The sequence below is a fragment of the Rana temporaria genome, chromosome 8 (assembly GCF_905171775.1).
Source record: "Rana temporaria chromosome 8, aRanTem1.1, whole genome shotgun sequence".
Classification (NCBI taxonomy): Eukaryota; Metazoa; Chordata; class Amphibia; order Anura; family Ranidae; genus Rana; species Rana temporaria.
This window is the reverse complement of record NC_053496.1, coordinates 53,453,358-53,471,344: the sequence shown is the minus strand read 5'-3', so window position 1 is coordinate 53,471,344 and position 17,987 is coordinate 53,453,358. Positions and strand designations below refer to the sequence as shown.

Sequence of the window (17,987 nt, the reverse complement as noted above, 5' to 3'; positions counted from 1 at the left end):
CTTGTTACAAACTTTCGAGGTGGTACAGAGTTCCAGAGAAACTCTCAAAGATGTATCCTAATCCTTTTGTGAATTGTTGGAGGGAATGTTGCCACAAAAACACATACCCAAGGTGGGACTTGCAACAATTAGATATTTTTTTGGAGTGCCGAGTTTAATTGAAATAGTGACACTAAGGCCCCGTACACACGGCCGAGGAACTCGACGTGCCAAGCACGTCGAGTTCTGGGATGAAGCCGCCGAGGAGCTCGGCGGGCCGCCTTCTCCCATAGAACAACGAGAAAATAGAGAACATGTTCTCTATTTTCTCGTCGAGCTCCTCGGCGGCTCCATCGAGCCAAAACTGTACAGACGACAGAGTTTCTCGGCAGAATCCGGGTTTTGACCGAGTTTCTCGGTGAATTCTGCCGAGAAACTCTGTCGTGTGTACGGGGCCTAACAGAAACTAGACAATCCCTTAGTTTTCACAACTCTCAGTTCCAAATGAGAAAATTAAAAAGGTGAATAATGCCACACCTTCTAACTGCTAGCAAAACTCCAGATCTTGTGGAAATCACACAGGACACTAAAAACAATAGAGTTGCTTGTCCAAGTTAAACCAAATATTGGATACCAGAGGAATGGACGCATAGGCTAAAAGACAGACACATGGCAGGTTCCACAGAAAAACAGCTGCATGACTAGGTCTTATTAATTCAATGAAATAGCAGGACTTAACTTTACTTGCATACCAGTATCGATACCAATACTACACGTTTGCACAAGCACTTGTGCAAATGCTCCAAAACTAAAACCAATACTTTCAAGTCCACAGACTGTAACCACTGTCTTTATAGAGAGACACAGGAGGACGTCGTGCAAGGGCACGGCAGTGTTAGATGTGACATGCAGATGGCAGAAGCTCTGGCAAGTGCTCTACTGCTGCACCACCAGGGCAGAGGCAGGTGAGCTGGGTGTTATGGGTAAAACATAAATGCATCCAAGGGGCAATGATAGATTTTATGTTTACTGGCGTACCACCACCTGGGCAGAGGCACAGCAAATAAGTGTAGAGTGAAGTAAAGAAGTTAAAAACTTAATATATGTAATATTTAATTTATAAATAAATATTTAAATTCATACCCTGCTGGGCTACCCCCTAAATCACCAGGGCAAAAGCAGAGTAAGGTAATAGTAATTGGTATCGGTGAGTAGAGGAGGATCCAGGCTGCTCTGTGCAAAACCAACTGCATAAAGCAGGTAAGCATAACATGCTTGTTATTGAAAAAAGAAAGAAAAAAATCACTTTACAATCACTTTAATAGAAGTAGATGCAATGTTTTACACAATTTGACAATAAAACCGGTCCGTGAACTACAGCATAGGCATCAACACAATAAATGTTCTTTAAAAAGGAATGTTTGTTAATTTTGTCAGCAATAACATTTCTCTACATGTATGTGAATTTTCCAGGAATTTACCAAAAGATCGCTAGAAAAAAACTAGCACCCTACCATCTTTCTCTGAGGCAGTGGTTGTCGACTTTTGGGGTATAGGGGGCCTCAACTACAAACCCTAATGGAATGCAATGGAAGGAACATCAGACCAAATAAGTCCAAATTAGTTTACACGAACAACCCATCAGTAGACCGACTGCTCTTTAACAGGACTGGCCATAGATGGATCAAAATTTGGCTGGTCCCTGCTGAACCGGAAACATTTAAATTTATCTATGGCCAGGTTTACGGTTAGTTATAAGACATCAAAATAAAACAAAATACAGCAGGAGGTATAAAAAATAATGTACGACGACCAAACTCGCCAACACTGGTAAAAACTGACATCCAAAGTTCTGCTAAAATGAAAATGCTAAAAATCTGAGCCTGCCACTCCATTCCATTGAAATAGGAGGAGGGAACTACTAATTATTGTTTTCTCTGTGTGTGTGTGTATATATATGTTTGTGATGGGGGGGGGGGGGGTAGTATAATTGGTGAATTTTCAACAAGTTAGTTGTGTACCCAGTTCATTCTTGTAATGCTTTTTTTGTGTTTTTAATGCAAACTATTGAAATATGGAATACAAGGACGTGTAATACTGAATGGAAATGTTGAAATCCAAAATAAAATAAATTTTGATTATAAAAAAAAAAAATCACTTAACTTTTAGTTTGATCAAGAGAAGTAGACCTTCATGTCAATGTGTTTAAAGCAAAGCAAAATAAAAAAATGTAAATCCACTGTGATACTTTATCATAACTGTACTGGGTTTAGGTTTATACACGTGGAAAATGTTAGGTAGCTTTTATAGCATGGCAAACTAAAAAAACATACCACTAATATCAACACATCCCCCTATGGATCTGGTTTTCTTCAGTTTGTATAGAAAATTAGTTTACCCCCCCTAACCATCTTTATTATGCTACACTGTAGTTACAGTACACACAATTCTCACTAACAGCCGCTGCTGCCTGCTGACTCTCTCATCATTGTTTAACCAACAACAAGTTAGTGAAATTGGAAAAAAGGCACACGCTGGGAGCAATCTATGGCGAGCTCGGAGTGTATGCTAGCTTTTCCACAGTAAACAACACAAATGGATCTCCTACCAGAGATCTTAATTTATCCGCTTTAGTGTGCCACGCTCCAAGTTCCCCTTAATTTTAAAGAACATAAATAGGTTTATGTAGAGATAATTGCCTGTGTTAGAACTGCAGCCATAAGCTGTAACGGAGAATGTATGACTATGGCTTTGTGTCCTGGAAGCCACAACTGCAGGCATGCAAGTCCAGAATAAGACTTATTGCCTATTAAATTAGATAAAGTACCATGCATGAGGATTTTTTTTTTTTTTTTAAGGGCTAGTTCATTTATCCAAACAATAAAAAAACTGTAAATTTACAATGTACTAAAGCTTAAATTAGAAAACCAAGCCAGACCAAGATCTCCAGAATCCCAAGAACCAGAAAGCGCTGAGTACTGGAGTACACCATAATTTTTTTTTTTTTTCTGTAAAATTGAATCAACTCAGGAAACAAATGAGGCGTATATGGTCACACACTGCCATTCATCCCTGGGGTGTTTATTCAATGCCCAAATCTACTCTAGCCTTAGCTCCCAAATACAATCAAGAAGGAACATTTTTTAACCGCCAAACCAAAACTAAAAGAAGCGTGGCTACTACACCTTAATTCACCTCTTTTAGACAGTAATAAATCCCTGGCTAACCTAAAGGAAAACATGCAAGGTCAGTAAATCCAAGTAATGATAGGAATTTGATCGGAATATTAGAGACAGGAAACTACTACATTCAGGTGTAGAGCTTAGAAAGATAGCCTCTATGCTCCTTGTGGAACATGTAACTTGGCTGTCATGCTGATCTAGTGGCTTTGATACTTCCAGAGTCAGTGGCCAAATAACAAATATGCAATAATGAGCTCTGACTTCATTGGCTTCAAGCATGTTCCAGATTAGCGAAAAGTAATTTAGAGACTTGGGCAAGTGTGCCCATCAGGCAACTAGCATTTTAAACAGGCTGGTCAGGAACCGCAGTCTTGTTTCTTATTTCTTATGATTATTTGCACTCATGGACTTTGCAGCATTAGAACTATAATAGCTGCGATACATTATATATCCATACTAAAAAATTAAACATTCATTTTTTGAACGTCTATGGTGTTGAGAATGATTACAGAATTTTTGCCCACAAAGTCCCCCATATTATAAAAATACACTTCTTGAAATCTGCCACTAGCTAAAAGCTGTGCGTTTCCTGAAAATTTATATAGTCTTTGGACTCCACTCTAACTTCCCAATTGTCTTCACTGCCAGAAACCAGGGGGCTCAAAAGTGTACCTTCCTTTGCAAGTCAATAGGATTGCATCAAAGGCACATCAGTAAGAAAGGGACCTTATTGTTTCTAGGTGACTGGGGAAATGCACACACGCGCACACATACACACCTTTCATAACTTTTCTATTTATTGCAGACTAGAAATGTGTTCCAGATTAATTTCTGCATGCATGTTTATGGGTGTAATTAATGTGTTCCAGAGCATTTTTGATGCGTTTTGCCGCCTTCCAGAGGTGTTCCATGAAGAAAATGTATACATGGAAAACACTGTTCATGCATTTGTGATGCAGATTAAAAAACGCACTGGACTGCATCTGGTGTGAACCAGCCCTTTAAAATGAAGCAAATCCATGTAATTCAGCATACACAAGCAGTAATACCACAGTGGGAAAATAAAAGGTCGACGTGTTTCATGCTTGTCTCAGCACTTAATCATAAGCCAGCTCCCAGAGCAAGTAGCTCTGCCAGCTGGGCTGGCACTTGGTCGGGTGTATGAGGTTCAGCTATAGTGGACCAATCTGGAGCAGCGGCCTTTACACCCAAAGTTATTGTAGACCACCAAAACACCCCCTTCCCAATTCAACCCAAAAAATTTGAGCAGAGCTGGCATTTAGCTATATCTTGTATAAAAATATAGATTTCCATCAGCACTTAAATGGTTTTCATTTTTGCTTTGAATAAGGAATTAAAGGCTGCATTTCCCCAAAACTGCATGCGTTTAAGCCTTTTAAAAAAAAAAAAGTAATTTTTTATTTTTATTGAAACGGAAAATGCACATAGGAGGAATGTGTCTTCAGTGAATGCATTTGTTCAGATTCAAGGATGAACATTTTAGAACCACATTAAAAGCCCAGCCGATTCAGAGCAAAGCTTACAAAATGTAATTCATATAATTCTGCTCCTTATACCCTTTTAATAACTTCACTGCCAGAAGCCAAGGTGACTCCCTGATTGTAGGAATTTGTATTCTCCAGTAACTGCAAATTATTTAGGACTCCTGTTGGTGAAGAAACAGAATCAAACATGGTGTATGGAGAGCAATGTCACCAGGAGTAGCATGTGGAAAGTTTAGGTTATGTGGGGCAGAAGCTAAGCTGATGTACGTCTCACTCCTGGTCTGCAGCTACAGTGGCAGACAGACAAGCTGAACATAAACAGAGCAATGTTTACACTCCTCTAAAACTGATGACTATCAAAGCACAATGAAAAGATAAGCACATAAGTGGTAATGTTTGCAAAGTTTTGGATATTCATAGATTTTTTTTTAATTATTATTATTTATAAAAGCTATGCTTTAAAAGTACAACAAAACTCTGTAGGTTACGAGAGTTCGGCCCTGAGATTCTGCTGACGTGAGCAGTGCTTCCGGCGTAACCAACGTGGCACGCATGCACAGTTAACAGGAGTTTTTGATCCACCAATCAGAAGGGGAGTATATAGGGAGGGTCTGTAAGGCTGTGAAGCCAATCCCATGAGCAAGTCCCTTGTGACGAAACATGTCGGGGCGTGGTTACAGTGAGCATCTGAACCAACGTGAGACGTGACTCGTGACTCCCCAGGCTAAACTAGGAAGCAGAGATTCCACACAGGGCGAGTAAGTGGTGAGAGCATATCCTGCTGATCTTGGGCCCGCTGTAACCATCCTTCACCGGTTTGAGGCAATTTTGGATGATTTGCTGTGATTTTACTGCTCGATTTTAAGAGATTATGTGAGTGTAATGTTTGAAAATTTTTGCACAGTGTTTTATTAAGACTGACCATTCGGTATTACACAATTGTGCACTTTACTTTTTCATAATTTATATGTGGAGCAATCTGGATATCACTATTTTGGAAGTGGAAGTTCTGTTAAACCTATTTGAGAGGTTTTGTTTATGCTTGCACGCCGAAGCACGGGAGTGTTAGGCATAGTGTTCTGGTGAGTGTTACATTTAATGGGAGAAAGATTCACTGAACACTTTGGTGTGGTGGAAGATTTGAAGATCCTAAGAACACTTATCAGTCATCATTAATGAACTTTATGTTTGAATAATTCTTTTCACTATTTACACAGGTTCTATAGGTTTTCTAATACTTTTGCTAGTATTTTTGATAAATCTGCTTGGCAGAAATAATATATGTTTATATATACACTGTTTGGAATACTTTATTTGTACACTTATGCACTGCTTATTTTGGACACTTATTTAGTTTCGTGGTCATTATACTTATTCACAACTAACCTTTACAGCAAACCCAATTCACCCATTTGCGGTAAAGTAACATGTTCATTGGACAGTCTATTCAACTTTTCTATGGATTTGATCTTCCATATGGCTTTCAGAGCCCCTTTTAAAATCTGTGCATGTCTCTGGTTAGAGCAAACAAAGTTTTACAGAGCATCTGCCCACATTACTGAGCTCCAGCATGCATACTGCCGCCCCCCCCCCCCAAATACGCAGGAGTTTGGTTCTGGTGGGCAAATGCAGCATAAAGATGTGCAGGGAAGGTATCAGAAGTGGACTGGAAAGGCTATTCAGCAAACCTATTACTGTACTTTTCCAAGAACAAATTCACCAAGTTAATCTAACACAGCTTAGAGCAATATAAGAATCATACTGGAAAACGTATTTTAAAAAGTTTACATTCTGCCAAAGCCTAGAAACTATTCCCTCTGCGTGAAAAAAAATTAGATACTTTGCATACATGGCAAAACACTTAGCTACAACAGACTACGGTCTTTTGGCCCTAGAACTGATTTTTCCAAGTCTAAAGAGTGAAATAGTAACAATTTGTCAAGTAATGCAGTAGGAATGCACAAAGCATTCCAACATTTCTTTATTATTTCTGGTGAACCGCTTTTCTGAACAGACTATAAAACCCTCACCATGGCCATGTACCAGCACAGTCACTCGTGGCCGCATGTGCACTGTGTAATCCGCCTCCATACTTCCAACAATGAAAACCTTAAAAACTTACCAAGGTTTGCTATACTGAGGACAAGCATAAGTGGTTTCCTTCCTGACAATTGGCCACATCCATCAGTTTGAGTCATTAAGCCCCTGTCAGCACAGACTTGGGTGCATTCATAAAAACCTGAAGGAAAAAAATAACATCTGCAGTCCCGAAAAAGTGTCACCTCTGACACAGAATCTGACAGTTTTGCCAATTTTAACCGCTACGACCAGTTTCTGTACTTATTTCTACAAATTATTCCATCAAAATATATTTTTTGTGTTTAGATTTATAGACTGTCCATGCGTTTGGTGCAACTTGACAATAATCGTCACCACTTCTAAATGGACCAATTCATTATTTTCAGTGGTGCAAATCTGGGAAAGAGATGCAAGATGACAAATTTTTTCTCCTCATTTTCAAAAAATAAATATCAGATTTTGTTTTTTTGTACATAGAAAAAAAAAAGAGATTTTTAATACAGCTTACCTGTAAAATCTTTTTCTTGGAGTACATCACGGGACACAGAGCGGCATTCATTACTATATGGGTTATATGGAGTACCTTCAGGTGTAGACACTGGCAATCTCAAACAGGAAATGCCCCTCCCTATATAACCCCCTCCCATAGGAGGAGTACCTCAGTTTTGTAGCAAGCAGTATGCCTCCCAAAATGGTCCTCAAAAAAGAGGGGTGGGAGCTCTGTGTCCCGTGATGTACTCCAAGAAAAAGATTTTACAGGTAAGCTGTATTAAAAATCTCTTTTTCTTTATCGTACATCACGGGACACAGAGCGGCATTCATTACTATATGGGATGTCCCAAAGCAATGCTTACAATGAGGGGAGGGAGAACATCTCCAAGACAAAAGGATTTAATTTAGAGATATACTCAAATCATAATAAATCCAACTTAGTTGAGAAAAATAAAATTTTTAAATTTAACTCGAACAAGAGGAGCCCCCGGAATCCGAGGGTCTCAAACTGCAGCCTGCAGCACTGCCTGCCCGAAGGCAGTATCAGTATTCCTTCTTACGTCCAACTTGTAGAATTTTGTAAACGTGTGGACAGAAGACCAGGTTGCCGCCTTGCAAACTTGAGCCATAGAGATCTGGTGGTGTGCTGCCCAGGAGGCGCCCATGGCTCTAGTAGAATGAGCCTTTAATGATACTGGAGGAGGCAACCCTTTCAAGCCGTAGGCCTGAGTGATTAATTGCTTAATCCACCTAGAAATGGTGGACTTTGCAGCTGCCTGCCCCTTCTTGGGCCCATCCGGTAGAATGAACAGCACATCTGTCTTCCAGATCTTCTTTGTAGCTTTAAGATAGGCCTTCATGGCCCTGACAATATCCAAGGTATGCAGCAACCCTTCCTTTCTGGAAGTAGGTTTAGGGAAGAAGGATGGTAATACCAAATCCTGGTTCAAATGAAAACTGGATATGACCTTCGGAAGGAAGGAAGGATGAGGGCGGAGAACGACCCTGTCCTTATGAAAAACAAGATATGGTTCCTTACAGGATAAGGCTGCCAGCTCCGAAACTCTTCTTGCGGAAACTATGGCAACCAAAAATACTAACTTCCTTGTCAGTAGAACCAAAGGAATATCAGCCAACGGCTCAAACGGTTGTTTCTGTAAACTTGACAGAACAAGATTTAAATCCCACGGACAAAGCGGGGATTTAACTGGAGGTCTAATACGTAAGACCCCTTGAAGGAAGGTCTTAACCAGCGAGTGGGTGGCCAGCGGCCGCTGAAACCACACTGACAGAGCAGAAATCTGTCCTTTGATTGTGCTTAATGCCAATCCTTTATCCACTCCTAGCTGGAGAAAACTTAATACTCTATCGATGGTAAATTTGCGAGAAAGCCATCGCTTGGACTCACACCAGCCTACATAGGCCTTCCAGACCCTGTAATAAATCACCCTAGAGACCGGTTTCCTGGCTCTGATTAGGGTAGAGATTACTTTCTGAGACAGACCTCTACCCCTGAGAATCAGGGATTCAGCTTCCAGGCCGTCAATTTTAGATGCCGTAAGGCAGGGTGGAGGATCGGACCTTGCGATAGCAGGTCTGGCCGTAGAGGAAGAGTCCAAGGGTCTCCCACTACCATCCTTAAGATTAGTGAGTACCATGCCCTTCTGGGCCATGCTGGAGCTACCAGGATGACTGGTATGTGCTCCACCCGGATCCTGCGCAGCAGGCGGGGTAGTAACTGGAGCGGGGGAAACGCATAAAGAAGTTTGAACTGATGCCAAGGGCAAACCAACGCATCGGTTCCGCAGGCCATCGGATCCCTTGAGCGGGACATGAACCTGTCTAGTTTCTTGTTGAGTCTCGATGCCATGATATCCACGTCCGGCACTCCCCATCTTTGGCAGAGTGCTTGAAAGACTAGTGGATGCAGAGACCATTCCCCCGGCCATAGAGTCTGGCGGCTTAAGAAGTCCGCCTGAAAGTTGTCCACTCCTGGAATGAATATTGCCGATATGCAGGGCACATGAGCCTCTGCCCATAGAAGAATCAAGCTCACCTCTCTCTGAGCGGCTTGACTCCTGGTTCCCCCTTGGTGATTTATGTATGCCACGGCCGTGGCATTGTCTGATTGAATTCTCACCGGGAACCCCTGCAATTTTGACGTCCAAGCCCTGAGGGCTAGTCGAGCAGCTCTGAGCTCCAAGATGTTGATGGGCAACTGCTTCTCTGGCTTTGCCCAAGTACCTTGGCGAGTGCAACCATCCAAAATTGCTCCCCAGCCCGTCAGGCTGGCGTCTGTTTTGGTCACTATCTTCCAAGCCACTGGGCTGAAAGACCTCCCCTTCAGTAGATTCTGAGGGTCTAACCACCAACACAGACTTTGTCGGACTCTTGATGAGAGCGGCAACGGGATATCCAAGGCCTGTGGCCTTCTGCTCCATGCTGACAGGATGGCTGCCTGTAGGATGCGAGTGTGGCTCTGGGCGTATGGTACCGCCTCGAATGTGGCCACCATCTTGCCTAGTAACCTCATACATAGGCGAATAGTCGGTTCTTTCTTGCTTAGAACCAGTAGGATTAATTCCTTGATGGCTTTTACCTTCCTTAGAGGTAGGAACACTCCTTGTTGTTCTGTGTCTAATCTCATGCCGAGATATTCCAACTGCTTTGTGGGCTGGAAAGCTGACTTTTCTCGATTTAGGACCCAGCCGAACCTCTCGAGGTATTGGACCGTGAGGGCCACTGCTCGCTCCAAGCCGGGAGACGAGTGATCTATGACTAGGAGGTCGTCCAGGTATGCTAGGATCGTGACCCCTTGGATCCTTAGTTTGGCTAGGATTGGGGCTAGGACCTTCGTGAACACCCGGGGGGCCGTAGCCAACCCGAAGGGAAGCGCCACGAATTGGAAGTGACGCGAAGCCACCATGAAGCGTAGATATCTTTGATGTGGCTGATAAATTGGAACATGAAGGTAGGCATCCTTTATGTCTATGGACGCCATGAAGTCGTCCTTCTGGAGTGTGGCAGCTGCTGACCGCACGGATTCCATCCGAATTGAGCGGATCTTTAGATATGCATTTACCATCTTTAGGTCCAAAATTGGCCTGACATCTCCATTGGATTTTGGGATGATGAATAGGTTGGAGTAGAAACCCAGCCCCTGTTCCAGGACTGGTACCTCTACTATTACTTCCTGGGAAAGTAGATGATCTAATGCCGATCTTAATGCGGCTCCCTTTTCCGGATCGTTTGGAATCCTCGACTTCTGGAAATGAGGAGGAGGAAACCTTAGGAAATCTAATTTGTAGCCTGTGGCCACGGAAGACCGTACCCACTCGTCGGGAATGCTGGCTTCCCAAATCTCTGAAAAGAGTCGCAGCCTTCCCCCCACCTTCGTGGGTGGGGGCGCCCCTTCATAAGGTTGGCTTGGGGGCTGGTTTTGCTGGTTTGCGAAACCACTGCCTTTTGCCTCTAACAGCCTGTCCTTGTGATCTGCTGTTGAAGCCGAAGTTTGCTTTTGCAGGAGGCCGTCGATACTGCTTGGCATTAGAGGGCCCCTGCCCAGGGGAATACTGTCGTTTAAACGCAGGTCCCTGAACCTTCTTCTTAGTTGGCAAGAGAGTACTCTTGCCGTTTGAAATGGTCTGAATGTATTTATCTAGGTCTTCTCCGAAGAGTCGTCCTCCATGGAAGGGGAACCCTACCAGGAGCTTCTTGCATGGGGGCTCAGCCTCCCAGCTTTTTAACCATAAGAGTCTTCTCATATGGATAAGGGATAACGATAAACGTGACGCTTGCTGGATAGAATCCTTGATTGCGTCTACCGTAAAACATATGGCCTTAGGGACATCCGAAAATTTTTCTGCCTGCTGGGCCGGAATAAGTTTAAGCATCTGCTTAAATTGATCCGATAATGCTTGAGCGACCCCAATCGCAGCCACAGCTGGCTGTACTACTGCCCCTGCAGTAGTGAAGGAGTTCTTAAGTAGTGCTTCCAAGCGCTTATCAACTGGATCCTTGAACACCTGTATGTTTTCTACAGGGCATGTTAACGATCTGTTAACACATGAGATGGCTGCGTCCACTGCAGGAGTAGCCCATCTTTTGGAAAATTTTTCTTCCATAGGATATAGGACAGAGAACCTTTTAGGTGGTAAGAAGATCTTATCTGGCTTGTTCCAATCTTGGAACAAAATTCCCTCTAATAGAGGATGGATCGGAAACACAGCATTGCTTTGAGGCGCCCTCAGTGAGCCCAAAGCTGAAACCGTCGATACCTGGAGATCTGGTACTGGCAAGTTGAATGCCCTATGGACCAAGTCCGACAATCCTTGAATCCACCAGCTCTCCCTCAGGGAGACTGCCCCAGACTCCTCTGTATCCGGGTCTTCGATCCCTGAACCTACTTGGTCCTTGTCCAAGAGGTCGTCCAATTCCCCTGAGGAAAGGACCTCCTCTTCTGAGGGTCCGCGCTCGGGCGACGGAGATCTCTTACTGCCCTCTTTTAAAGAGGTGAGTAATACCTCCTCCGTGACCATCTTAGGGTTGGACTGACCCGCGTCAGCTCCAGCCCCAGATCCCGATGGCCCCAAGGCTCCCTGTAGGGAAAACAGCGGCATACCATGGTACAATACCGAGGTACACCTGCTACCTATTGGTATTTGGAACTATAAAAGTTAATTGTCCAAACACCTGTTTGGGGGATAAAAAAATGCTTCCTCTCCCCTAGATGACTTTTTTTTTTTTTTTTTTTTTTTTTCGTTTTTTGTTTCAAATCCAGGAAAGAAAAAACATTCTGTCCCCCTGAGTAGTATTGCAAAGAAAAACTATGAGATGGAAAAGAAACAGCCTATTTCTAGGCTTGAAAAAACAGTCCTCTGAAGACTGCAATATCCTTTCTGGCCACTGTGTGTCCTCGGCGCCCCGTGCTGCCGCTCTGGTCTTTCTCCTCAGTTCCAAAGTATTGAATGGAACAAACAAACAAGGAAGGGCCGCCCCTTCCTTTAAGCCACTGACCCGCCCTTCCCCCCCAGCCATCTCAAACAGGAAATGCCCCTCCCGACAGGGGGAGGGGGGGATTTTGGGAGGAAGGGACCTCTCTGTTCCAGCAAACTGCAGCCTGCAGCTTGGAACCATGAGGAGGTCAGCGTTTTGCCTGCTTGCAGGCTCTGAGGAGGAAGACTGAATGGAGCATCGCCTGGAGGCCTGCAGGTAAGCAAAGCTCTCTGACACACACATATATTTTTATATAACACAGGCCCCACTCAATGCTTTTCCAACACTACAAGGGAGGTCACATCTTATGGGGAATAATACATAGAGAGCCATCCTATCTTTATGATATGTGACTAGTTTGCCAGATGCAGTGCATAACTTTAGGCATGTCCCCTGTGACCCCCCAGAAAAAAACCTGCTAAGAACCAAGTTCCGCAAGTTTTCCCCTCACTTACCTGCTCCATGCCGCAGGACTTTGCCAAGCAAGAGGCCCAATCTTCCCCCATCTCCGTGGGGATGTCTAGACCTTCAGGCCCTGGGTTCCTATGAAGGATCCACTGTCCTGGGCCCATATAGCACCCTGGCAACAGAAAACTTTAGGTACGCAAAGGTTTCTAAGTTCTGGGCCCAGGGTCCAGCTCTCTAAAAAGAAAAGCATTATGGGCTATACCCCAAGGGTTTGGGGTCCGGTTACTGACCACTTTAGCGCTGAGGCTTTTTTGGACAGAACCGGTAGCTCACCTAATCCCAAGGATGCGGAGGCAAGCTAAACCATGACTAACACCTAAGACACTGGCGTAAAAACTGAGGTACTCCTCCTATGGGAGGGGGTTATATAGGGAGGGGCATTTCCTGTTTGAGATTGCCAGTGTCTACACCTGAAGGTACTCCATATAACCCATATAGTAATGAATGCCGCTCTGTGTCCCGTGATGTACGATAAAGAAATAAACACATACTGCTAGTGCAATTACCTGGGCAAGGAAGCACACTTGTGAAAAACCGAGGGAGGGTTGACAATTACAAAAACAAACAATTGGTTTAGGTACAAGTTGCCATCTCATAGTTAAAACATTAGGAGGGTTGGGAATGTAGGGATACAAGAGAATGGGATCTGACTTCCAGAGCCAAAAGGGGGTGGAGGGGTCATGGGTGGCTCATAGCCACTGCTGTGTAGGGATCTTCCAGCCACTGAGCCCACACATGGGGGGGGGGGGGCGGGGTGAGCATATACAATTTTCATAGACAAGGTGAAGTGGGAAGTTATAGTTGACCAAGTGTTTTCAAAAGATTATAAGGGGAGGAGCTGCTTTTTTTTCCCCAATGCATCGTAATTAATTTCCTGGTGCTACATTAAAGCAAGCCTAGAAATGTTCTGTCAACATCTGCAGGGGCCATATGCTCCACAAAGGCCCAGCAGATACAGCTTTGGATCCAAAATCAATGAAGTGAGACAAGGCAACGGTGTTGATGACGTCCAGCACCTCTGCCCAAAACATGAACAAAGTCTCCCTCAGGTTGGGGACAGTGCCAGCAAAAGGCTGGGTTCAAGTTGTGAAACCTGGAAAGGGTTCGATATATGCATGGTGGAGGATTTTGAATTGGAACAGCCTATCCCTGGCAAAGACAAATTGTGTAAACGGGAAGTTCCAAATGTCAGTCCGACATCAATGACCGGAATATCCCAGAAATATCAGAAAAAGTATTAAAGAGTAGTTAGTAAAATGACGTAGCTGGTTTGAGGAGACAGTCGATGTGTAGCAGATTTTCTATGGGAGAACAGACTAGAGACAAGTCCTGACTACAGAAGGCATAGGATAGCTGCATATCCAAATTGGTAATACAGAGGTAGGTTAAATTTAGGTCTGATGGCTTCAAAAAGACATCAGTTTCCCATCACTCACGATGTATCCTTGAATTTAGCCCAGCTTTGAGGGATCAGGAAGTATGTGGAAGGGAGTTAGGGTAGGGTTGTTCCATAGTGGGGTGAAAAGGGAAAAGGCGAGAGGTGTCTGAGGTTACCACGTAAAGTGCCACTAAACCCGTATCATAAAAGACCATTTGCATTCTGCAAAAAAACTGGCTGATGCTGCTGCTCCCTTCTGTCCATATCCCCAATTCAGCTAGGGATTTTGCAGCTGTGGTGGTCTGTTTTCAGAGAGTTTCTATGCTGAGTATTTCCTCCCCATCACATCTGAGAAGCCCATAGTACTATAGAGTGTATACACAGTGCATACACAGTGGTAAATGACAGCCCACTCCCTCCCTCCTTACATGGTCTCTAACCAGCTAAACACAATGGGGGCAGAAGATCACATGTAGATTAATGGTGGCTTGACCTCCCTGTTATTCCAAGACAGGCTGAAAGGGCATGACACAGCCTGCATCTGCCCACACCATGTTATTTCCACAAAAAACAAAATTATATATAATATATATATATATATATATATATATATATAAATATATATAAAAGGGCTGTTACTGATCAAAAATTTTCTGTTCGATTAATCGTTTTTTTTTAAATCTATTAATCGACTAATTTCGATTAATTATAAAACGCACATACAGATCCAACTACTTTTAGCGGATGTCCTCCTTGCAGGCTTATTCCCAATGCAGCTACCAACCACTGGAAAAATGGATAGCAGGATACAAAAAACACACAAAGGCAGCGCTCGATGGGAATAGCATTAAAACTTTTATAGTCTTCAAGTAGGTAACCAAATAAATATTGCACTGGAGATAAAATCGATGTAGCTACATAAACTGTAAAAAATGGTGCGAGTAATACCAAACGGTACCAAAAGCAGTTATAAAAACATGTAGCCAAGTATGATACTGCTGAATCCAGATGAGGAGAGGTTAACATCAGTCCGTCGGCATGTAGATGTCCCATGAAGGGAACCATCACAACTCCCAGTGGATGGTTGTACAATCCCAGGTTGATAGAGGGAAGTGTAACAGCCCTTGCGTGTGGCAGATAGTAAGGTCCCGCCGGCATGCAGATATGAAGGCACAGCAAAGGAGCAGATGGACACGGCAAGCCCCGCCGGTGTCAGTGACGTTACTGGATCTCCGACGGAACTCCCTGAAGGCCCAGAAGCCGGCGGAGAGGTGAGTACCAATCAAAAGAACTTTAATCGATCAAAAAAATTAAAGATTAATCAATGAATTAAAAGTTAATTTGCACAGCCCTAATATATATACATATATACACACATACATATACATAATATATATATATATATACACACACACACACACACACACACACACACTGTATGCCAATTTAAAACAGTTTGAGATTTATTTTTACTCTGTATTCCAAGATTTTTTTTTTATTTGAACATGTGATCAGCAGCAGAGGACTAGAAGCTCCTCGTGCATATGTTTCCTTGCAGATGGGCTGGGAAAGAGCTGGGTCATGTGACAGCTGAATATTGATTAAGAAAAAGGTCAATTGAATTTGTTTTAGTTTTTTTGTAAATTAAAAAAGATAATTAGATTTCAAGCCCTTAAAAGGAGCAGGGCCCTCTGATTCCTACTGTATTAAAGTGTATTGTATTTGTACGGTCTACCCTCAAGTTGTAAAGTGCTGCGTAAACTGTTGGCGCTATGTTGTGGAAATTTTATGAAGATGTATTTAATATGTATTGTCATAGTGTCTCCCAGAGTTAGTACTCCCGCAGCTCGCTCTAAAGAGCTGACTGGGGCAGACTGACGCGGGTTGAGTCCCGTCTGGTAGTGGGAAAACTTCTTGAGGTTGGAGAGAGGTGTTTGCAGAGTGGGAATATGTCTGCCAGCGAAAGGGCCCCTGTGCACAGAAAGTTCGTCTGGGGGGGGGGGGGGATGTGTTCCTTCTGCAAAGACATGATCGGTTATAAGTAGATGTATACTCATGTCACCCCTGTGTGCCTGATCAACACATTCGGGGGGCCAGGGCATGCCCCTGCAGATAATCTTCCATCAGCAGAAACGGTAGTTTAATCCGGGAATGTGGTGTTCTCTAAATAACGCAGAATAAGGATTCATACCAATGATAAAACGGGAGCATTTAAATTGTTATGGTCAAAGGAAGCCGCCTGGCTTGGAAACATGGATGCTATTTCAAAACCATGCGGCTTCCTTTGTCTGGTTGAAAAGCATGACTTCCAGGTACAGGCTGTGGGAAAACATACACGTTGTCCCTGCCCAAGCACGCCCATTAGACTGCCCTAGTCATTGTTCATTGGTTGTTGTATAAACTCATCCTGTTGGAAGGATTTCCTGTGTTGACAGTCATACCCTGTGAGGTCATATCTTGTGAAGTCATTTCCCATGGAGGAAGCGATTGGCTGTTGGGGCCATGACTTCCTGTTATTGCTTTTGTTGTCTATGAATAAAAAACAAACAAGGGCGGTGCTCGTGGAGGCAGTCGTGCGATGGTACCGAGATGAGGAAGCAAGCTGTGGTCCTGTGTCCGTTTACTTGGGGATATGCAGGAAATAGAGCGATAGGCAAGATGCATTATACCATTAGAGTGGATGCGTGCTTATTAGCTACGCGTAATCCATATTACAACTATTATAACTACAGCGCCATCATCCACATACAAAAATAAAAAGCACAATGTATGTTAAACTGTTATTTATCATGTTAACACATAGGTGATTATAAAAAGAGATGCAGTTACATGTATTGCCAGTTACAAATGAACAGACCCCCAGATGGTAAAATGGGATATGCCACACAAAGGCTTGTGATGCGTTTCGCAGGGACAAAACCAACTTCCTCAGGGAAAACTGGCAGAAAAGTTCTGTCAAAAGTATTGCAAGGGAGAATAGATATTATCCCGCAAGTAAATCTAACTGCTGGAATAAAGGTTTATGAGGTCCAAAGGGAATGCCTCCATACTGTAGTTTAGGTTTTAATTCATATGTACAAACAAAGCCCAACACAAGTAAGACAGCTGCTACAACAAGCATGTAGTGGCAAAAAGTCTTTCCTGAAGCCTGACGAAAAACAACAAAGTTATTAATAAATGCCGACAGCTGCGCCATACAGCATTTTGTCTGGTACCTTCCACGACACAGGCTTCTGGCAGAGAATATGAAAGTGGTTTCCCTTATTAGAGTCGGGACAGAAATAGAAAACAGGCTCACCATTCACGTGGCTGGTGCTGCAATATTTTTATAAACAGTAAAAGCAAACAGAGTGCAGAGAGGTTTCTTACTAAAGTCAATTACTAATGTCTATCACAGTGAAATTCTGCTGGTAACTTAAAAATACAAGAAAGCATAGTACAAAGAAAAACGAATTTTCAGCCTAGAGAGGGATCTGCAAAAAATAACTGCATATGCAGCACCAACCATACATATCAGAAAATTCTGCATGGAAGATTCATCTGAAATAAGCCAAAGACCACTGGGTCAACTGACCAAGTATGAGTTCCCTTCATTCTGCCCACCATTATAGCTTTGTATTTAATATTTAATTTACATACATATACCGATTTATTTATTTTTTTACATTTTTATTTTTAATTCCCCCCATCAGTTCACCCCGCTCAGTTATTATCTTTGGTTTCACTTGCCCCTCCTAAATTAGATTGCAAATGCTCAGGAGCAGGGCCCTCCTAACTCTCCTGTATTGTAACTTTACTGTCTCCGTTTATAATATATATGAATAATAATAATAATCACCACTCAATGACCAACCACATTGTAATGCGGACAGGTTACCGCTGTAGGCAAAGCAATGTATTAGTACGTTG

The 17,987-nt window shown here is 43.1% G+C and overlaps 1 protein-coding gene across 4 annotated transcripts in view; it reads right to left on the bottom strand.

Moving 5' to 3' along the window:
* CPEB3 (cytoplasmic polyadenylation element binding protein 3) overlaps positions 1-17,987 on the bottom strand; it is a 171,338-nt gene that overhangs the window by 16,250 nt on the left and 137,101 nt on the right. The window lies entirely within an intron of this gene.